The sequence below is a fragment of the Cyanistes caeruleus genome, chromosome 18, assembly GCF_971803275.1.
Source record: "Cyanistes caeruleus chromosome 18, bCyaCae1.hap1.1, whole genome shotgun sequence".
NCBI lineage: Eukaryota > Metazoa > Chordata > Aves > Passeriformes > Paridae > Cyanistes > Cyanistes caeruleus.
The window spans coordinates 8,045,819-8,068,547 of NC_141718.1; the positions used below are offsets into that span (position 1 = coordinate 8,045,819).

At 48.9% G+C, this 22,729-nt stretch overlaps 1 long non-coding RNA gene across 1 annotated transcript; it reads left to right on the forward strand.

Annotated features, from left to right (window-relative positions):
* Nucleotides 1–614: 614 nt before the first annotated feature.
* On the forward strand, nucleotides 615–11,553 carry LOC111936542 (uncharacterized). Its single transcript, XR_002868231.2, has 3 exons — nucleotides 615–639; nucleotides 7,861–8,113; nucleotides 11,129–11,553. It is a non-coding gene; the product is annotated as an uncharacterized LOC111936542 (long non-coding RNA).
* The last annotated feature ends 11,176 nt before the right edge of the window (nucleotides 11,554–22,729 follow it).

Here is a 22,729-nt window from a genome sequence, read left to right on the forward strand (position 1 = left end):
GCAATAATTACTATTCTAAATTTGACTAATTTAGCGGTTTGTTTTGCCCGGGCAGAGGTTGCTTTTCTAATTGCGGGAAAGAAGTCCAGCTTTGAAACCGAAATAGACACAAAATAGTTGCAACCTCTTGGGCAGAGTAGCCCCCACCCCCCCAGACCACACCTCTCCGATCCGGGACGGCTGGGGATCAGTTTTGTTCCCCCAACACCAGCACTGCCGAACAAAAGAGAGAAAGAGAGAGAAAATAATATTTGCTCAGGTCCCCCCTCTGTTCGCCTTTGATTTATCTGTTTACAACCGGGACCCCCTCAGTTGAAACAAAAAATCAATGAAAATGTAGTTGGAGAAAAGGCGGGCAAACTACTGAAAAAAAAAAAAAAAAAAATTTGTGAATGGAAGAATGTGTTTGTGCATTCATTGTTAAAATAAAGAGCGTGCCGTGACGTGGCCTCCGGGGCGCCAATGGGCGGCGAGGTAATATTTTTAAACATCCTCCCCGGGAGCCAATGGCGGAGGCGGTGGCAAAGACTAGCGCAGGGCCGGGCCAATGGCGGGGGAGGTATGCTAATGAGGAGTTGGTCAGGCAGGAGCTGAATGTCAACTAGTCAAAGATGGAGGCTGGAGCGGGGAGGCCATGAGGTTGGTACCGGAGGATTTGCCCACGTTCGGATCGATCAGGGACCCGCGCCGAGGCGCGCCCGGGGCGGCGGCGGCGGGAGGCGGGCGGGGGGCTGCGGAGCCGCGCCGCTCTCGCCGTCTCTTTTGCGCCTCTTTTGGCAACTTTCCCCCCCGCGGCGCGGGGACCCGTCCGTCGTCCCTCCCGCTGCCAGGTACCGCGCGGGGCCCGGGGGCCGCCGGCCCTGCCGCCGCCCGCGGCCGCATCCGCCCGCCCGGGCGGAAATGGCGGGAGCGCGGGCCCGGGGGGGCGTGGGGTGCCGGGGGGCGCGGCGCTGACAATGGCCCGCGCGGAGAGCGGCGGCGGGACGGGGGCCGAGCGGCGCCCCCCGCCCGGGGCAGCGAGGGCGCGGGGCGGGGGGACCCGGCGGGGAGCGCGGGGCCGGGCGGGGGAGGGGGAGCCGCTTGACGGCGGCGCCCCTCGCCCACCTCCCGTGCGGAGGCTCCCCCGGCGGGGCCGTGCGTTTCCCGGAGAGGTTTCCCGCGGAGCGAGCAGGGCGGGAGCCCTTTCCTCCCGCATTGTAAGTGTGGCGATTCCCCTAGTGAAGTTTGGCCGGTCGGTTTGCGTTCTGGCGTGCGATCGATACGAGGTGTTGAAAGCATCGGGCGGCCGGAGTCGCCGAGGGCGGCAGCGGGGCTGGGGATAAAACTTGGGAGAGGCAAGAGTGGGGAATGGGCGCCCGTGTCCGCCGGCAGCGGAGCGGGGAGCGGGGACGGCACGGAGCGCATCGCCCGTGCTCCGAGCAGCGCCGGGAGAGAGACGAGTGCCGGCGGGCTGGGCTGGAAATCTCTAGATAGTGGTGAGCTTTTTTTTCACCCCTTTCCTCCTCTCAAACATTTCACCTATGCAAACACTCCTGAGAAACTGAGTGGGATCCCACGAATGAAATTCCTGTCGCCGGAGCCGAGCGCTCCCTCCCCACCCCCAGCTCGCGCGGGGGCTGTTTCACGGGAGGGTTCGCGGCCGCTGCCCGCTCTCATTGTGCCACAGCGCTCCTCCTGCAGAATACTATTCACATTTTTAAACGTAGCAGAACTCCTATCTGTCTAGATACCACGTAGAATTGTTTTGCTGAAAGATCCTGTTTTAGAAGCCCCCTCATCTTTTTTTCCTTTTTTTTTCTTTTTTTTTTTTTCTTTTTTTTTGGTTAAACCCCCAAAGAGCGAGGCTATAAGTCACATGCTATCTCCAGCCAGTATTTATATTGGCTTAATATTTAAATCTCGTAAAAGTAATGCTTTGCTTAAATAGTCCAGAGTTTTTGCAATAAACCAGGGTGCGCAGCCCAAAGTGTTTCTTTGGCATTCTTGCACTTTGCCCCAATTCCGCTCCGTTTCCCTCCAGTGTGTGGTCTTTGAGTTGTGTAAGGAAAGCTCGTACCCTCAAATACAGACCTGGGGCTCTGGAATGAAAAAAAAAAACTTTCTAAGGTTTAACGCAAATTCTTTGAGTTTTCTTTTTCTTTTCTTTTTCTTTCCTTCTTTCTCTCTCTTTTCATTTTTTATTTATTTTTTTTTAAATCTCCAAACCAGCCTAGGTTTCTGAATTAGGGGTAAATTATTGTTAAAAAGAAAAAAAGAAAAAAAAAAAAAGGAGAAAAAATTAAAAAGAAGGGAGAAAACAAGAATGATACAATTTAAGATTCTAATTGGGTTGGGACATTTCCAAATCAATTGGCTTTGCGTTAATACTACTATGATAAAGTGACCACTAGAATTCATGTAGTGTATTTTCTCACTCAGCCCAAACTCCCCCAGAACCGAATTAGTTTAAGTCATTTTAGCATTTGGTATGATACTTACTTGTCTATACAGTTCATGGAAAGTTGTTTTCAAGTTTGGATTTCTTTGCATAGAATTTCTTGTCATTGTTTGAAATAAAATAATTTTGTAATTTCTCAAGTGATTCTTATTTAACAAATAGTTACATTTTCCAGCTTTAAGTTTGAAATTGTCTAGAGAAACAAATGGTAAAGAGTTTGAGCCTAAAGACTAAGTTGACTTTTAAATGTTACTTATTGCTAAAATTATTTGGAATGTCTGATTTGTAATGATTAACTGATGTTTTCTCCTTACTACCCCTATATTCTTTTTGAAAAAGGAAAAATTACAATAGTAATGTTTTCATGCAAGTAGGTGATTTTTAAAGGTCTCTCACTGCTGGATGGCAGTTGTTTTGAAAGCTTGTTTAGATGCCTCTAAAATAGCAAGACTTCCTTAGCAATTAGAAGTGAATAATTTAACTAGAAGCATGTATGTAATAAATACCAATTATTTTAACTGATATTTAAGCTGATTCAAATGAAAGCAAGAGAAAGGATGTTAACTTATCCTCCATTGTGTCTTTTAGTTCATTACACCTACTTTTGTAAAATACTGGGCTGCTAAAATGCAAGCAAGGACAATCCCAGTTCTGGTATTTGCTTTAACATGTTCTAATGCAGTACATTTACTATTGATAAGGGGGAAAAAAGTCCCTAAAGCAAGCTTATCTAAATTCTTGCTGAAATTAATTGAAGAAGCAGCTGTGAAATATTAAAATCTAATTTTAAAGAATGACATTAATTCAATGTGGTTGTTGAAGAAACTCCTTTTTTTTTGAATTTAACAAATCTGTTTTAGACTAAAACATGCACAGAAGCCATCACTTGGAGAAGTTTCTGATTTATCATTTATTTTGGAAAGTCTCTGAAGTATACTGTTGTCCAGAGCCCTTTTTCTGTTGTACTACTGGCAATTATGATGAGCAGTGCAATATTAAAAGGGCATTGGCTGGCAGAAACATGACCCCCTTTAGCAGCCCACCCTCTTCAGAGTGGGCAAACAACCCTAAAATAGATGCCTCCTCCAGTGTATTTATGCACGTGTGTGAAATAAGGTTTTATACATGTGGGAGTGGTTTTAAATAAGGAGAGAGATTCTGGGTTATACATTTTTATGTGTCTGTCTATAGAAATGGGCTGGAATAATTTAAACATGCTATTTCAGACATAAGCTCCAAACATTTCTGAGAGCTTTCAAGGCATCCCATGATCTGCTTTGTTTACCAATAGCTTGTGAGTGATTAGTTACTAATTTTTACACTCTTCCATACAATATCTACACTGAAATTTTTAATGATTTCCTTATAGTTTTCCCCCTTAGAGAAACTTTCTCCTATATGTTTAAGGTGTCCCTATCAATGTTTACAAGGATTTAATGCTGTTGATTTGTTTCTAAGAATCTGTGGTGTTTATGCTGTAATTTTTGAGTGGTCACACACACAGATGTGTGAGATTGAAGCACAGGCACTAGATATTTTTGTGCACAGGTCTCATCATTTCTGTAACATTTTCCACAGCAAATCAAAGCACTGTGTATTTATACCATTCTATATATACACCACACCCCCCCAGGCTTTTTCATCTGTACTGGTCAACCATGACAAAATCACAGCACAATTAAGAAAACTTCTGAAGGCACAGGAAAGGGTTGGCACTTTCTGTGATTTATTTAAATTGTGTAGTTCAGATTCATCTACTGACCAATTTGGGTTTTATGGAAGCACATACATTGGGGGATACTGAATTATGTCCCTTCTTGGTTTATTCTCCATTACGGTAGAAAAATATTTTATTGTATAAAACCTTTATAACGTACCGTGCCTAGATATACTGGGCGTGTAGCAAAAGACTTGAATGGTTTGTTTAACAAGCCATAATAACAGTGGTCTTTTTCTATCCCTCTCCCTTTTTTTCCTCTCTTTCTGTCATTTTTTAAACTAACTTTTTTGTTGTTTTTCTTTTTTTTTTGTTGTTGTTTGTTTGTTTTGTTTTGTTTTTACCTTGTCTAATTACGATTGCAAATAAACTTTGTCATGCAGAGTTTTATTGGGGCTAAACATAAAAACGTTATTGTGGTTAACACTGTAATGTAACAGTCCCTTACAAAAGGATGCAGGGACAGCTGTGCAGAACGTGACAGTGGCTGCTGGTATCGCTGGCTCTGACAATGTTGCACTACTGTCTGCACAAATAAAGCAGTGCAATAATATTGTCAAAGCATTTGGTTCCAGTCCTAATACATCCTTTATGATCAGTTACTGTTGCACACCCAGCCCCTGACATTATGGCATTCTGTAGTTATTTAATGCATTTTAGTAGGGAACCAGCCCCCTACTCTGATTTCTTCCCTCCACCACAAAGGCTCAAACGAGCATTGAAATGCCAAGATCATGTAGAAATTGCTTTAAAAAAATCCCTACTCTTGTGTTTGTTTGTTTATTTTGTGTTGGGGTTGAGTGGTCTGTATGGAAATTCCTTGGGTTTTGTTCCCCGTTTTGACTGCTTCAGTGTACAAAATGGATTGCCCTTTCTGCCACTAGCTTGGGTTTGTGTGTCCAAGTTGCAAAATAAAAAGCTGGCCTATTCACATTTTAAAGCCCTCTTGTCCTCCTTCAGAGCAATCACCACCTTTAAAAATATGCTGACCAGCTTTGAATATTTTCTTCCTTCTTCTCTAAAAATTAGGGGTTTATGAACCTAAAAATGTTACTGTTGTGTATAGAATTCAGTGACTTTAATATATACCCATGTATTTACAGACAATTTAATTTTTGCTTCCTATTGATGTATTTTTCAAGTTCCATTGTATTTCACTTTTAGAGAAATTACTGTTAAGATTAAAAGAATATTGATACCTTCATTTTAATTTAAAAAAAAAAATAGTACAAGATACCTAAATAATAATCAATAGGATTTGAAAGACAATCTGTCCCTGCGCTTCCCAATAGCAACGTGGAGCAAGGCTGAGAGACGTGAGGATGATGTAGGCCTAAGAACAGGAACACTGCATTCAGAATTGATCTTTAAATAACAATATGTTGGTGACTGTCACTCGCGGTGTAGTTGGAGGCAGATGTGGTATTTTCGCTTGCAGCTGCTAAGAAAGGGGTTTGGAGGGCTGGGGGATGGGACCTTCCTCTCTCTCTTTTTTTTTTCCTGAAGCCTTGAGCTGTTACCTTGGGAGCAAAGGGTGGGGGTGGGGAGAGCCGTCATATTGGAAATCAAATCTAGGTAAACGAGTGCTTTCAGATTGCACAGCACATCCCAAGCCAGGATGTGCTGGTGAGCGAGCCATGGGGAGGCAGAAAATGGAGGACCACATCCTGAGGGGGGGAGCGTGTCCCATTTTAGAGAGTTGAGGAGAAGCCGAATCCTCAATAATGAGCTCCAGTTCTCCAGTGACTGAGGGAGGAGACAAAAGACACCTTTTCAGCCCTTCTGTTTCTGGGGTGAGCTGAAGGCTGTGTCACTTTCACGCCCAGAGGAGAAGGCTAAGCCTCCATGCCTGAACCAGAGGCATGGTGCTGGTGGCCCATGCCATGCCATTCCCAGGCCTCAGTGGAGGTAACTCGAGCCGGCATGGCTCCCTTTCTCTAGAGCTTTTCTTTTCATCCATCTCTGCATTGTAGCATGGTTGGCATTTTTGTGTGTGTTAAGGAATGGGGAGGCTTATTTAGCTTTGGCACTTTCCCCTCGTCTTCCTTCTAATTCTTGATTAATGAAGAGGTAGGGAAGAGTGAAATCTCTGAGGGTTTTGCCAGGGAGTGTCTTCCCCCCTCGCCATCAATACGAGTGCAAGAGTGACCAGAGTGGGAGCATGAAGGGCCCTTTGCTGCCTCTGGCCAGGGAGGATGGGAAGGAGGGTGGACCAGCGAGGAGCTGGAAGCCACCCTGGAGCAGGGCAATGCTTTGTTCTGGCCCTTGTGTGTGTGTGCGCTCGTGTGAGCCCATCAGCGAGTGGAAATAAGTGCTAGTGAAAGCCTTGCTGGGGCTGATGCTGGGCTGTAAGATGGCCTCTCACAGACATGTGAGCCTGCCTTGTTTGGAGGTGGAGAAATCACAGGGGGAATAGATGCATAGTTATTTTCCTGTATGAAGTTATGTCTTTAAAAATAATATGGTCACTACGCTTTAAAACCTCCCCTGGGTGTGGGGGGAATTTGAGGCGTGTGATACAGGGAAAGGCCTTTGTGATGACAAGGACCATATCCCATTCGGAGAGGGACAACCTTCTGAGGGCTCCTGGCTCTGGCTGAGGCAATGGAGCCCACAAACGCCCTTAGCTGAGCGCCAGTTCTGTGGAAGGCAGGCCCCAGGGGTGTGAGGGGAGAGGACGGGGTTCCCTGCAGATTTGGGCCTGGGATGGAGGTTACACATTCCAAACCCTCCCTTCCCCACATTTTTTTTTTTTTTTTTTTAACCCTGCCTGGCTGAGGAATGTAACAGCGAAAAAAAAAAAAAAAGCACTGGAGGAAAGAAAAAAAAGAAAGGGGGGATTCGGAAGCAAAGGCCCCTTCAGGAGTCTGTATTTGTGCAAGGGAAACCATTTGCATGTGTGTGGAGATGCCAGAGTTTGTCTCCAGTTGGGTCGGAGGGGGAGGGCGCGGGAGGAATGCGGGGAATCAGGTCGGGCTGCGGGGGGAAGGGCTCCGGCAGAGCCTCCATCCTGTTGTTGCATAAACTTGTTAAAAGAACCCCTCCTCTGTGGAGGCAGCACACATAGGGTATTAGTGTGGTGGAGGAGGCCAGACCTGCGCCCTGGCTACACAACCAATTGGAGCGGAAAGTGAAATCAGATGGTTTAAGTTTTCAGAGGGATTTTTTTATTTTTTTTTCTTTTTTTCTTTTTTTCTTTCTTTTTTTTTTTTTTTTTTTTCAGGGGGACTTTTTGAGTCATTGCATTGAGTGCTAGATCTGTGTTAAGGTCGCTCCTGCTCTGGCCGCTCTTGGGTGGTTTGGGGAAGGGAGGCGGCCGGGCGGGGGCAGGAGGTGCCGCTTCCCCTCGTGCGGTGCCACCGGCCCCGGCTCTGGAGCCTCGGGCTCGGGGCCCCTGCAGAGACCACACCCCTGCCCTACAGGCATGGGCGGGTTGGGGGCAGCTGGGTGTGGGATGAGGGGAGTCTGGCCCTTACCGCGGGGGAAAAAGTTACTTGGGGGACCTCAGGATCAGCCCCACATGTTCTCTTCCCCAGCCAAGGCAACTACACGGCCTTTCACTTGCCCTGTACAGGCAGGGCCAACAGTGGGATCGGCACTTCCAGGGTGATAGTATTTAGTCCTATTTTGCTTCTGCATTTAGTACCATAAGTCGTCTTTTTTTTTCTTTTTTTTTTTTTCTTTTTTTTTTTTTTTTTTCCGTCAGACAGCAGAGCGCTGGTAAACACCATGCAGAAAAGCCGTATTGTGGGGTTACAAAGTCTGGGCTGTTTAAGGAGCTCTGTCATTCCTTTTAATGGAGCTCACTGACGCAGATCTGGGTTCTGCCAGCCGAGGAAATATTGCTGCTGAGAAAAGGGTTATTGAAACCCACAAACTAAATATTATGAACAAGAATCAAATGGCAGGACATTCTGGAGTGTAATCCCTCCTGATTTCAGGAGAAGGGGAGCGCATTGGTAAGTGGCTGTGCGTGACAGAATCCCTGAGCTTGGTGGGTGAAACACTCTTGGGAAGGTGATGTTTTCAGAGAGGATTATCAACCCTTACACTCTGGAGTCTCACACCTGGACAAGTTGACTCTTGCATGGAGGCAAGAATCCCCTTTTTCTCTGGACAGATTTGTACAAACTTGCTAGATAGACTTAAGGAGCCAGGACTGGAATGCTAAGAATTTTCTCTCTCTCTCTCAAAAAAAAAAAAAAAAAAAAGAATTAAAAAGGCAACACTTCCCAGTTTTAAAAAAATGATAAAATTATTAAATAGGATGGAAAACTCTAAATCAACTTTCAGCCTACAGCTGTTTAAAGTGTTTGCTTTGACCTTTGGTGATAGTGTCAATTCCGTTGCAGAAAATATATTGTAAACTATATAATGTATTTAATTGCAAGATGTCTTTTAAATGGTCTCCTTTCCTCAGGCTAGAGAACTGGCTGTGACCAGGGAAACAAGGCTGGACTGTGCCCTTCTATGTTTTGTGAGATTGTAACTGAGATGAAAATTTAAAAAAACCGCTTACCCTGAGTGGCATCTTTAACCACAAGAGAAATAAACAAACAAAACAGCAACAAAGGAAAGGAGAAATGGCTCCCTAAGCTAAACCAGGGAAGGCAAGGTCTGATCTTATGAAGAGCAGAGGCTTCTCAGCTCCAGAGACTCAGCTCACTACTTTATTTATCCCAAGGCTTCATTGTAAGGACACTTCAGTCTGTTTGTCTCCTAACATCAGAAAAAGGGGGCTTAAACGCATAGCAAGGGCTCCCCACACGCTGCCAAAAAAAGAGCTTCCATTATTGAGCAACATATAAAGTGTTATTTCCATACTAGTCTGGGTGACATTTCCATTTAGTTTCTATAACTGTGATTAAAGGCAAGAGAGGTTTCTAAACATATCTAGAGATGCTGAGCCTCACAGTGTATAAATAGCATGCATTTCATAATCTCGTGTTTAAACGTTTATTTTAAAATAACCCCCATATACATTCCAGAGAGTCTCCCTGCTATAGGACATAGTGCAACCCAGGCTTTGCATATCATTTGTGAACTAGGTGGAATACTATTGGAATACTATTGAAGGCTGATTCAGTCTTTATTTTTCCAGTTTTGTTAAAAAAAAAAAATGGCAAAGTGTGGGGAGGCCTGTGCCAATATACCACTTAGAGATAAGGATATTTTTGAGACACATCTAGGCTCTCAGCAGAGATCCAGAAACATAAAGTAACTTAATTGCCTCTGCTTGGAACTTGTGGCTGACGTTTCTAATTACATCCCTTGCCCTCCCCTGCCAGTTGTAACTTTTGCAACTACTGAAGTATTTAAGTTGGGAAGAAGTCATCAAATCGTGCTTTGCCCCACACTATCCATGCATCAGTAACATCACTTCATGTGCAGATTATGTGTTTCCACTGTGAACTTGCTAGTAGGTTTGTCTCTTGGGCCACTGGAGAAGTTAAATTGTGTGTATTATGTCTAAGTCTTGTTTGAGATAACATCGAGGCTGAAGAGTGGAAAAGACATGGTAAACAATAAACAAAATAGACTGGACGGGAATAGATGGAAAGGTAAGGCTGAGCCTAGTTGCATCTTTTTCTATGTTCTCAGTCCAGCTGGATGTCTAAGTTGCAGGGATTGTTGAGAAGCAATGGCAGGATTAAACCTGAGGTTTTGCCAAGGTAACAAGAATACAGAAGTTTGATAAAACTTAGTTCTGAGCTGCTTTCAGCAATCTCTGTGAATGTGGCCTTTCAATTAGTGTGAGCGAAGATTTAATATAAATAAATAACACGGAATAAAGATCCCTGTTTTCTTCCACAAGCCCCACAAAGGATGGGAAGAAGGAGGGGTTGAGACAGATTTTGATTACTGGGCATTAGAAAAAAACCGAACACTGAATTAAGCTTGCCTAGTTCCTTTTTCTTTGGCAAGTGAGGCAGCATCAAAGAGGATGCAGGGCTGCCTCACACCAGCATGCCAAAAGCCAGGGACCTCTAATGGCAAAGACCAGATCAATGTGGCATGGATAAATTAGCCTGGAATCCATGAATTAGGGGACTGTCCCTTCATTACACTCCTATTTAATCCACTGGAAAGCAGACTGAGGAAAGAGAAGCTTAATGTGTCAAAATCGTGATCTGTTTTGGGATGGCCTGGGAATGAAATTTCCTTCCCCTTCCTCTGGACTCTCAAGTGTTCCTACGTGACAAATGCACTGGGGCAGGTTAATTGGGAGCCAGAGTGCAGAGGAAGAGTCTAGATGGCAAAGCACCCCTGGAGCTGGAGGTGTCTCAGCCCTTCCCTGGGAGTAATTTCTGTGGCTGTTAGTGTGTTCAACACTAAGCCAGCCCCAGCTGAAGACTGTGCCTTCCAGCCTTGGACAGAAAAGGTGCTGGGGAGGGAGAAGAGAAGAAAAAGCCAAACAAAACAAGCTAGGGCAAAACACGCGTGCGTCTCCAAACACTGTTTAACCTGTGTGCATAAATGTGAAGTCAGTGCTGGAGAGCCAGCCCTGAAGATCCTGTTTTGCTTTCTAATTTTTGGTGTGTACTTAATCCCGTGATTTCCAGTGAAGGGAGGGATATTTAAAACACTGGGCTCTCCAAGTAGGACAGCCCTAGAAAGGAAGTTCTCTGAGGGCTTGATGCCTGTTACTAAGAGGCTCAAAATACAACTATCAGTTAATCAAATAAATAGCACTTCCCAGCCTCTGACAACTAGGCAGCTAATTGACTGAGGTTATTAATAAAGGAGAGAAATTTACACAAAAGAAAGAACTGGGGTTGAAGGTACAGACACCTGGATAAAATCCATACTGGAGTTAAATGTGTCCTGGGAGAAAGGGGTAGTGTCCGTGCACGCATTCTGTGGGTCAGAGATTTACTCCATTCCTGCATCCCGCTCTCCCAGGAGCACATGGCGCTGAGATCCATAGGGGCAGTGCACTGCTTTCTAACTTTTTACCCCTTCCCCATTTGCAGGCATGGAATGAAGCTCCCTCCAGTCACCTGCTGCAAGACACATTATCCAGCTACCTAACCTTAAGGATGAGACCCTATCAATATTGCCTCTGCTTTTGTGATCAGGGTAGTAGTGCAATATTGCTTATAGGGTCTTTTCTTTTGAGGGTTATTCTTCATGGAGAGAAGAAAGCCACAGCAGGAAAAAATTATCCCATGTGCCCACCGAGTTAAGGAAAAAAGTTGTGAAATGCTGAGTGTTGTTAGATAGGCAAGTAATTGTACAGAGATGTTATTTGTGACAAATAATCGTGCTATTCTGGTGACTCAGGTTGTGAGTAATGGGCATATTTTTGATGCTATCGGAGGATTCAAAACAGCCCCGTGTTTAAAACACAAGCAGTGATTGAAACCAGAGAAACCCATCATGGTTCCTTTTTAAAATAGTATGAGTTCTGAGACATTTGAAGGGTGTCTATATTGCATACTGATGTAAACACCCACCAAAGGATGGGAGGAGATACATAGCCATACTTGCTGTTTCTGTGCCTGATCCCAGGCCGAAAACCAGTGTGGTACAAAGCAGAGCACAGCACAAAGAGGCCGAGGCTCTAATCCCAATAACCTGTGCGAAACAAAGCTCATGCCTCTGCCCGGCTAGTGCAGCCCGCCGGGCTCCGCGACCGTGCCCCGCACCCGGGGCTATTCCAAGGTCGGGCGGCGTAGCGGAGCCGGGCACTGCCTCCGGCCCTTCCCGAGAGCTGCTCTCTGAGGTACGTGGGAATGGAGCAGGGATGGGGGTGTTAAATCTCCTCTCCGCTTTGTGAGGATCAGCTGGGGGCTGACAGCAGCCGGGATGGCCGAGTGGGTGGCCCTGGCTTCCATTTCAGGTGGTCCCCGCGGTCCCTTTCGGGACCTCAGGGGCCCAGGGAAAGGGGTGGTGGGAGGGGACTGAGGGCCGGATCAGGGCGCGGCGGAGCAGCCGCTGCCGCGGGGCCGCTGCCGCGCGTCTCCCCGGGGCGGCCGGGCTCGCCTCGCCGGCCCGGCGGGGTACGGGGCAGGGCCCGGAGCCATACTACGGAGCCGTGCCCGCTGCCTCCCCGTTGTACGGCTGCCGCTGCCCTCGGTTTAATTCCCCCGGCTCCCCCTCCCCCGAGCTGCCCCCCAGCATCATTCCAATGGGAGGCGACCAGTTCGGGGACAAAGCCAGGATTTTCCCACCCCACTCGGGCTCTCCCTCCGTGCCCCCAGCCCGGCAGCTGCCGCAGCTGCTGTGCCAGCGCTGGGACCACCGGCCGGGCTGCCCCTCTTTCCCTGTTGCACTACTGTCACGGTCGCAGCGAGCAGTGCAATAATGAAAGGGCGTCAGTGCGCCGGGGAGCGGCGAGAGCCGGGAACGAGCCGGTGACAGCGCGCGGGGACGGGACGTCCCGCCGCCCCCCGAGAACCACCTTAACGGGGCGGAGGGGATACACACGACACTGACGGACGGACTTTGGTTGTGCAACTTTCTTTGTTTAAACACGCAGCGGCTGAGAGCGTGCGCGCAGGGGCAGGGCAAGGTGAGCGGCTCCGCGCACCGCTTGCCCCTGTCCCGCCACCGCTCCCCGCCCCGCGGCCGCGGAGCCTGGGGCTGCCCCTCTGCTGTACCCGGCCAGCACTAAATAAATAAAGTGACCCCCGAGTCCCCTGTCCCTGCTTTTTCTTCCTGGGGGGTTTCTTGCAGGTCAGCAGCCCCTCCTGCCTCCCCTGCAGCCCCTCGCAGATAAAAATCCCCTCGACGAGGTTTTACCCTGCGATTCGGTGTGCTGCTCGCCCGTTTGGTCTTGTGGGGAGGGGCCGAAAATGCGAATAGGAAACGAGCGTCTTCCTTCACTGTGGAGCCTGAAAAACTCGAATCGTGCCCTAGTGCTGGGTTCAGCCAAGGGGGAGCACGGGTAGGGAAGTGAGTTTGGGGCGGGAGGGGAAGGGTTTGCAATAATGAAGATGAGAACAGTGCTTTGCATCTGGGAGCTGTGCTGGGAAGGCCAGGAAATAGCCCTTTGATTATTAGTGGCCATGGTGAAATGGATACTTCTATAAAAGAGGGCTGGGGAGGGGTATTTCCTTAGCGAAGGACCTTTCTGCTCTGGCCTTTTGAACCTGTGCTTCTCCCTGGCACTATTTCTGCTTCATCATGACTTTTCGCAGAGGAAGGTGAGTGCAGAAAGCAGGCTGGCTGTCGGAGAGGGACGCAATCTAATCCTGATGAAAAGGCTTTTAGAGTCTATGCTTCATTTCCTATTTCTTTTGGGTTCTCTCTATCTTCCATCCCTCACATGCACAAGCAGATACAAAAGCTGAATCCTTCCCTGCAGTCTTTCTCCCAGGGAGAAGTCAGCCCCCTCCCCAGCTTCACCTTCAGGCTTTGCGCACACAAAATGGCTGCAGCAGCCTGTGGGTGGGCATGGAGAGCTCAGGAAGCTGCTTTTCTTTTTCCCACCCTGCCTGCCCAGGAAGCCCTTCTGCTTTTATTTTCTGTGGCATTTTGCTCTTGCATAGCTCTGTGCAAATCCAAGGGGGTCTCCAATGTGTAATCTATGCATGGAATGGGAGCTGGGGAGGGAAATGGCCAGTTTGCATGAAAAGGGGACCTGTCGGGCCCCAGTGTTTATTTTTTTGCTGACCTTCTGGGGATATGGTCAGTGAGAGCTGTGACAGCTGCTGGAAGCGGCAGGGGCTTTGAAGATTGTGAAGGTTGTGACCTCGAGGCCCCTTTCCTCTCTCTGTCCCAGGAGCTGCTGAGTCAATCAGGGAAAAGGGGAGGTGAAATGGGGGCTGCTCTTTAGCCATTTTTCAATCGGTGAATGAAACAGGAAAGGACAAATGCAAGAAGAAAAAAGAGCGATTACTTCCACTTTGGTGCATTGCTGAGAAGGGGGAATCTCTCTTTGGCAAAAGATTATAACAATAATGGGAAACCACTGTGCTCCTAAGATCCAGCACCTTGAATAAAGGATTTAACTGGGCAAGGAGCTGATGGCAGATCAATAACAGTAAATTAGGGGGAAAGCGTACCAAACTCCTCTTGGTTCAAAGCAAGAGGAAATCCACCTCTTGTTTCCAACAGATATCAGCTCTAGATGTAGCAGCAGCAATGTTCCCAGTTGGCCCACTAGGTCCCACCATCTCCTTGACCCTACACTAACATATCTTCATCTATGCTGAGCTCAGCTGAACCCTGTGGCTGAGATTGCAGAGGCCGCTGACAACGGCTGCACCACACATGCCAAAATAAAGAGACAAAGTACATTGTGTGGGGCTGTATCCTTGATGTGCATGTGCTCTCAAATGGCACAAGCTCCCTGGCAATAGACACCCCTGGGCAGCCCACGAGAGGGCTCTCACTCAGCCCCAGATCCCTCTCTTAAGCCCAGTGAGAGGGGTTTAAGTCTTTTTCAATTTCTGGATAACATGATCCTATGGATCTTTCCTTTTAAAATAGTAATCAGAACAGCAAACAGAGCACCCGGCTTTGGTTGACCAATACACAACAGAGGCAAAGAAAGCAAACAGCAGGCTTTTCACTTAGTTTACACAGGGGGCACTTAAATACTGTATTGGTTACATAATACCATTTGGTGGTTGGGGTTTTACACATTCTTCTACTAACTATATCTGTGAGATTTGTTTTAAAGTGATCAACATAAATCCAGCCACAGCTTTGAGGCTATGATTAGATCTAATACCACTAGGTAGCTCATAGCATATTTACTGAAAACCAAGGCATAATAGATTTTTTCCCCTAGACCTGTTTCTCCACACTTCGCTCACTCCACTGCAGCAGAAGGTGTACATTGCCTCTAACAGGGCTGCCAATAGACAGCCACTTCCCTGCAGGAAGCACGAATTACTGGACTTTAGGGCCATATCCTGCCACTGTTCCACATACAGTCCTCAGAATTCATTTCAGCACAGACTGGGTAGGACATGTTCTGGCAATTACAACAAACTAAGTGATAAGAAGAGGATGAAGCATATAAAAAAAATCTACATCCTAGCTACAATTGGTCAGGAAAAAAGGTATACACTGTTAACTCCTCCAGAGAAACCCTTTTAGATGGGGTACCTGAAAGTACATTCCCTTCCTGAAAAGCCCTCCAGTAAACATCCTGTTCCCATCCAAAGGGAGTAGCAGGTGGCCAAACTGCTCCACTGGAGGTTTGACAATGGTATTATCTATCCAGCTTTTCAGCTGAAGCCTGACTAAATCTGTACACAACTTCTGAGACTCCAGCTAAACCCTTCCTAGGAATGGAAAGCTTCCCTAGGCAAAGCCTGGATCTAGCAGCCCTGCATTCTTGCAAAGGATGCATCACTCTGCTCAGAAATGAACAGATGGGGAGAAAAGTCTCAAAGCATCAGAGCTTTAAAACAGTGCTCTTCTCTTTAGTGTATTGTCACCAGAAGCTCCATGGGCAGGGATCTCTGCCATAAGGAACTAGCAGAACAGCAGGTGGGTGGCTAATTGAGAATGGAAGTTCCTTGGGGCAAACCAAAATAGTCTTTGTGTCACTGCATGAAACTAGGTACAGTTCCTGTGCTCAGCATCAGACACCAGATCTGTAAAATTCCTGCTTACTCACTCACCTGGGAGGTAGGAGAGCCTTTTAAACATCTTGAGACACACAGAGTAATCAGGTGACAGGGATAAGCTGCTGTTACGGTGCAAACCCAAATGTGTCATTTTGCAGTAATGTAATACGTAAAATATTTTAAAGAGTCACCCTGCTACTACTACAAAAAATAGCAGAGCCCTGCCTTCCTCAAACGCTGATATACAAAGAAGTAACACCTTTGCCAGGAGCTGCTACATCTTTGTGAACAGTTTTCCCAATTAAAATCTAAGGGGAGTTACACTGAGTACAACAGCCACAATCACACAGTTCTAGAAACAAACTGGTTTGTTCCACCACCACGAATTCCTGTCATATTTCAGGACTAGGTTGGGGTGATGGCCATCTGGGTTTACACAGCCCTCCAGCACAAGATTCTGTTAGCTGGTTTTCTTCTCACAGCAGCTACACCTTTTACACATCTCTAAATTATTTTGAAAAATTCAAACAAAAGGGAACTTGTGTTCTGAGAGCAGGAGAAAATAAAAAACTTCCCATTCTGAAAGAGAGGGAGATCTCTCACCAACCACAGAGAAATATGGAAGTCACCTTCATGTGCAAGCTGTTGCAGACACCAAGAAGGAGAAAACCCAAGGATTTCTCGCTGCCTATCCCCAAACATCAAGTGATTAACTTATGACATTTATAGCAGAGTTTGAAGCAAGTGAAAGAGTAGTTTTGGTTGAATATCCATCTGAATTCTCTGATCAGATCCTTTCTTCCCCTCGTTTCCCTGTTCATGCATAGACAACCTTACTGAAAAATAAATTTATACAAGAAGAAAACTTAACAAACAACCAGCAATCTCCTCCTCATCCTCCGACATCTCAAAAAGAAAAAAAAAAAGAAAAAAAAAGCAGGAGATAATTTAATTAGGGGTGGGAGAATCAGGTTAATACTTAAATCGGGAGAAGTGAAGCTGAACTTGTTTTCCATTTGCACCCTGTTTTACGGAAGCCAGTGGAGTAAGGGGTCTTCTTTAAAGCCTGGACTAGCTGAATGAATGGGTCTTGGCAGTAGCGGGTGGTGTAAAGCCCCAGTCTGCCTTCCCCCTCCGGCGGCAGAGCGGCTCCCCGGGCCGGGGGGAGGCTCGCCCGGGCTCCGCTCCGCGCCTGCTGCCCCGACGGCGCGGCGAGCACCAATGGGCTCGGCGAGCTGCACGGGCAGCCCCAGCCGCGCTGCCGCCGGCAGGAAGAAAGGGTTTCGGTGCCGGGGGCTCATTTTCGGTGCTCGGCAAAGGCCGGTGCACCGCAGCCGGCTGAGCCCGACAGCTGCTGCCGGGTGAAAGCGGCCCCCGCAAACGGATTGTCTGGGGGTTCCGAGGGTCTCTGGTTCGCGGCTCCTGAGAGGACCCCGCTGACAGTCGGTCCCGCCGCTTTGTTCGCAGGCTCTGGCCAAAAGGAAGGCTTCAAGCCTGAGGATCTTCCCCCGCCGTCACACAGGGAGGCAGAGGGCGGCCCCCTTTCCATCGGGGAAGGTGTGCTTGAAGCCACTGCCTGCCCCCCGCCGTGAAAGGCTGACGCCAAAAGTAACGTCCGCCAGTCCCAGCAGAGACGGGGAGGGCAGGCTCAGAGCGGGGGCAAAGGGGACACCGCTAAAACCACTTCTCGACATAGAAGTCTTCAAAGTTTTTATTAACTTGGGGGCACATAATAAACATAAATATGGGGGGAGACACAGCAGGAGTAAGTATTGCTCAGGCTATTCAGTCACACGTTTCCGATTATCTCTGCCCAAAATACCCCTGCCCGAAATCCAAGAACATCCTTCTCTGGCTCTTCTCTATTCAATTTAAATCCACTGATGCACATAAATTCCCCGGAAACCCGCCTGGGGGGAGCTGCTGCTCTGACCGTGCCGTCGGGAAAGCCCCTCCCGGGCCCTCCGGGGGGCTTGGGGGTGACCCTCCTTACTGTGTTTGACCGCATTTCCCTCAAAGAAGGGAGCGAAAGTCTCCCAGCGGCAGCCGGTCAGTCCCGGCGGCGAAAGCACCGGGCGGAGAAGGGCTGCGAGGCATGGGGAGCCCCTGTCACCCCGCAGCTTCCAGCGGGAGCCACACCACCCCTGGCCAAAGAGGCGCTGGCTCCCCGCAGAACACCAAGCCTCCTTCAGCCGGGCGGTAGCGGCCGTGCCCAGACTCGCACCCGCTCCCGGTCACCCCGCAGCCCCTGGACAGCCGGACGCGGACAGGCAGAAGTCCCTGCCTTGGAGGAACAGGGTGGCCGTCGCCATTTTAACCTGCTCAGAGCAGGCCCGCAGCAGAGAGGCAGCAGGTGATCTTCTGCCGCTCTCCGGGGCTCCGGGAGAAGGATATTGGGGAGGGCAGGGATTCACCTGGACAGCCCTGTCAGGGCATGTCATCCAGTCTTCCTGCTGGCTTCTTGGACACCTGCCCTGGAGCCCAGAGCACTGCCCACAGAGAAGGCAAAGAAAACCTATAATTTCCTCTCCCAGAGAGGACGAAGAAGCACCGACACGTTTTTGGGATCACACAGCTCTGCAGCTACAAACTGAGTCCTGCTCATCAGTTCCAGTTCAGTACCTTAAGCATAGCTCTACATATTCATTCCAAAAGATCTCTGGACTTTAGTATCCATTTAGGATGGAATTTTATTTTATGTATTAAGGCATTCTTTCAGTATAAACCATAGCGTCTCAGACTGAACAACAAACATTTTTCCTTCGGTCTCTTAAGGCACCAGATGTAAGAAAATATGATCTGGTGTCTAGGTGGCTTTCTGACAAGAACGATCTAGAGTCGGCAACTTTCCTGTGCAGAAGAGCACAGAAAGCAGGTTGAAATGAAAAGCGACATTCAGCATTTATTATTATTTTCCCTTCGAAACACCTTTTAACGTAGCATCCCACTCAGCAGCATCCTTCCCAGCCCTGCCCCGTGCAGCATCTCCTCCCCGATGGGGCCAGTACCCTGGCACGCAGCCGGCGCAACCTCCTCCGCCGGAGTCCCAGCCAGGAGCGTGCTGTGGGCAGAGCAGGAGCCGCCCCGGCAGCAGGTTAGTGCTGAGGATGCTGAGCCACCTTCCCCTGCCAGCTCCCATTGTACGTCCGCTCCACGCCTGCGCCCTGCCCCACGCAGCCCCCGCCCCTGCCCTGCTGAGCACCGCCGGGCTCGGAAACCCTCGTTCTCCGTCACTGACACCACATTCACTTTGTTCTGATGTTCCCCACGGTCGGGACCCCACCGCCCCGTCCCGGCAGAACAAGAGTTGCGGGGCTCACTCGCTCCCCGACTCGGCTTTCGGGTGTCGCTGGGGAGGAAGCCGAAAAAAAGCTGCTATGTCAAATTTCCAGTCTTGGGAGGGTTCTCAGGCTTTTCTCTGACACCCACGCCTGCTCTCCCGGAGGGCGGTGTTCCTTCAACTCCAGCTGCCGCTTCCAAAAAATCACAAATATCCCTACCTTTTTGGGTAGGGAGGAGGGAAGTTATGCCCTCCCAACTGTGAATTTGCCCCTCGAAGAGCGAATTTCTTCCCGCCGGTCGGATCGCCCCTCCCCGGTCCTTGCCGAGCAGCATCTCTGCCGTCCTCCGGCGTCCGGCTTTACCCCTGGGAATGGTAGTTTTCCTAAAGGAGGCGGGGTGTGCGTGTGTGTGTGTCACGAAGCACTTTTCCCCCGGAGCCGAGATCGAGGGGGTCCGAGGCTGCTGGGAGTTCTTCAGCAAGATTCCAGTTAATTGCTCACAATAAACAGCGCCCATAGAGAGAGACAAAATATTTTAACATTTTAAACTATTTTGCCCTTGAGACTGAAGTCTCTAAACTCGACTGAGAGCCAATCTCACCGTGGGTTTGTATTGCTGAGGAAACACAGCACAACATAAACGTGTTTTCCTATGCAGCTTTAAAGAAAATTGCCTGCAGCTCGACAGTAATCATCTGCACATCCGCACCTAGCGAAGGCAGAGGTAATGCGTTCAAAAGTATAATATTTGCAAGAGAGAGCATATGGTGCTCCCTTGGGTGCAATTTCAGGAGAAGCCTCGCATTCTGCACTTCTCGAGGTCTGTTTTACCCACACAGGTTTAATGCTATAGGAGCTCTATATTTTTTTTCTTTGGCGATGGAGTCACAAGCACACCCAATGCTAGCCCAGTGTAAGATGTTGCTGGAACGCGTCACGACCCTTCCCATTTTGAAGAAACAGGGAGGATACAGGCAGAGTAGACAGGTGATTAAACAAGTTCCTATGTGACTATTTTACTGCATCACTTCACGTGTGCCCGCCGAAGCCAGTTACTGAGCTAGATGGGTTTGCACAGGATGGGAACTGCTGAGAATGCATTAAGGTGTGTTTCTCTCACAGTGTCAGCAGCCGGACAGGGCCGGAAGCCCTCTGACAAGCAAGGTTAGAACACTGCTAAGCACGGAGGCCTCCGGGCATCCCTGATGCGGGATAAGCACTCAGGGCGCCCGTGAGCCTGTCGGCTCCCTCTCCCGGGCAGGTACTGAGTCGCCGCTCTGTTTTCTCGGCACAAGGAGGCAGTTCGCTTTTGCAGCCTTCCGGGCTCTTGAGCTACCGGGCTTTAAACTTGCCGCCTGGCCAGAGGAAGTCGGATGAAGGCAGCGGAGGAATCGCCCTCTCCGCCGACCCGTCGGACACGGGCGCTGCCCAACGCAGCGCCATCCCTGGGCGTCGGCGCTGCGGCCAAGCATTGCCGCGCCCACCCGCGAGGAGCTGTCCCAGGGGAGACGGGCCGCGCCCAGGCTGTGCCGGAGCCCGGGCTCTGCCCGCAGCCGGGGGCTCCGGTGGGGCTGACGCACACCGTGGGACCTCCCCGCTCCCTCCACGCCCCGCTGCGGCGGGCGAGGCTGAATAAAGAGACGCCGATCGTGCTCGGCAGAGAGGAGAGGGATGGGGGCAGAGTGAGCCGTGAGAACAATTTCGCTACGAGAATGAGGGTCTCCTGCCAGCACCCAAGGATCGCCATTACCAGTGGCTAGCACGCAAATACTGGTACCCGGGATCGCGGAAGGCTCCTGTGCGAGAGCATCTTTCCGCTAGACATGAAAGGATATCGGCAGGCGGCGGATGCTGAGAAACCCAAATTGTACCGCCAGGCAGACACGCAGGAAAAAAAAAAAAACAAACCTAACAAAAAAACCCCAAACAAACCCCCCTACGTTCTTTTGGCACGTGAACAAAGCTCTCGGCAATAACTGCGCTAGCAGGAAGGGGAGTTGGACCCGCCGCTTGCTGTCCCCTCTGAGGACGGCTGCTGAGGCGCGACGTGGCTGACCCACGAAGCCAGCGGGAGCTGCAGCCCCGCAGGATGGCTGGGAGAAATCTCGCAGCAGCTCGCAAACCGACACCGTGTCGGTAAGAGATGGCTTTCATCCTCATGTCAAAGGGAATCCTCGGCGGATGACACAGGATCTACACCAGGGGAAGTGGTCCAGCAAGAGTCGAGGAGAGCCAGGTGAGCTACCTTAGGCATAAGAGGTATTCCTGTAGCTACCACTGACGTGCAGCCTATTCTAGTTAGGAACAGATAGTTTCGTTTTAGCTTTTGCTATCGAGATCTTGCAAAATGCAATGCGTTTTTTCGTACATGACAGGACAAGGAGAGTTCCCTTTTTTTAAGATCCTTTTGTGTGTTTTCTTCCCCCACCTAGCAGAAACTGGTATTTAATTTTACAATACAGATAATTGCCTTAACTGTATATTGTAAGCAAACAGACTTCATCCTTGGCCGCACTTCAACGATCCTAAAGAAAAATAGTAAACAGAAACGCCTGAAGCACCGCTTCAGAGCTTATGCTAATGTTTTAAACTTCCCTTTCAAATAACCGAGCAGTCCATGACTTGGCAGAGCACACCTAAGGAGGCACGGCCGCACGGGCGGTCTTACAGCAGCTGATCGCCTTAGCAGTGTAACGCGGGGGAAGCGGATGTTATTTGTTTCCCCCCGAAGAGTATAAATCTGCGGCGATCAAAGCGGCGCTGCTGAAACCCTGCCGGGCTGCCAAAGGCACACGGCTCGCAGGCCGGCAGCGCTGGGGAGCGGCGCGGAAGGCGGAGGAGCAGCGCTGACTAGCGGCCGCAGCTCTCGGCTCCAGCACCGAGAGAACGAGACGCGCCCGTCCCTTTCTCCTCGGAGCGGCCCTGCTCGCATCCACCCCACGCAAGTTTTTATACAGCTCGTTCACAGGGCTGTTGTCTAGGCAGGACGGAGTAGCCACCAGCCTTTCAGCGCACAGAAGAGAAACTCTCGTGTAGGGGCTGTCTGTGGGCACCGGCCAAAGCAAGCAGCAGCGGGAAGGCGGCGGGTCAGCCCGACCCTTCCAGGCTGCGGCGGCCGGGCAGGCAGAGATGGGGCTGTGAGGACATCAGCAGAAAAAAAAAATAATATCGGGCACCTACTGCGTCTTATGTTCAGCTGTGGTTTGAGCTGCACTTAGATTCAGCCCACCGACTTCGATATTCAGTACAACACACACTTGTACCTATTATTACCCCCAGAAAATGAGGCTGAGGCAGATAAATACATAACCATCATGAAGATCAAGCAAAGAGCCATAGATCCAAGCCAAAGCTCGACAGTCCCCCAGACAGACAAAGCCAGCAACCACACATTATTTTTACAATTTAAAAAAAGCACATAGGAAGTAATCATGCAGCTTTACAGCTTGTACACATTCTGATTAATTTGTAATGTGTTTCGTAAGGGTTTGACACCCTTGAGATGTCATACAGCTTCTAACACTTCTTATCCTAATGAAGCAGGACACCATTTTCCCAAAGGACAGGAGACAGATGAATCCCTCACAGAACAGCAGCTTGAATCAGTATCAAAGCTATCACAGGATTTCACTGTGAACTTTATGCTAATTCAGAATTAGCACAATACCAAATATAGTAAAAAGGTTTTTATAATCAGTTCAATTTGAAGCAATTTAAATAAAAAGAAGCATTGAACAGTGCAGCTGCTGAAGTCTACTTTTCAAGG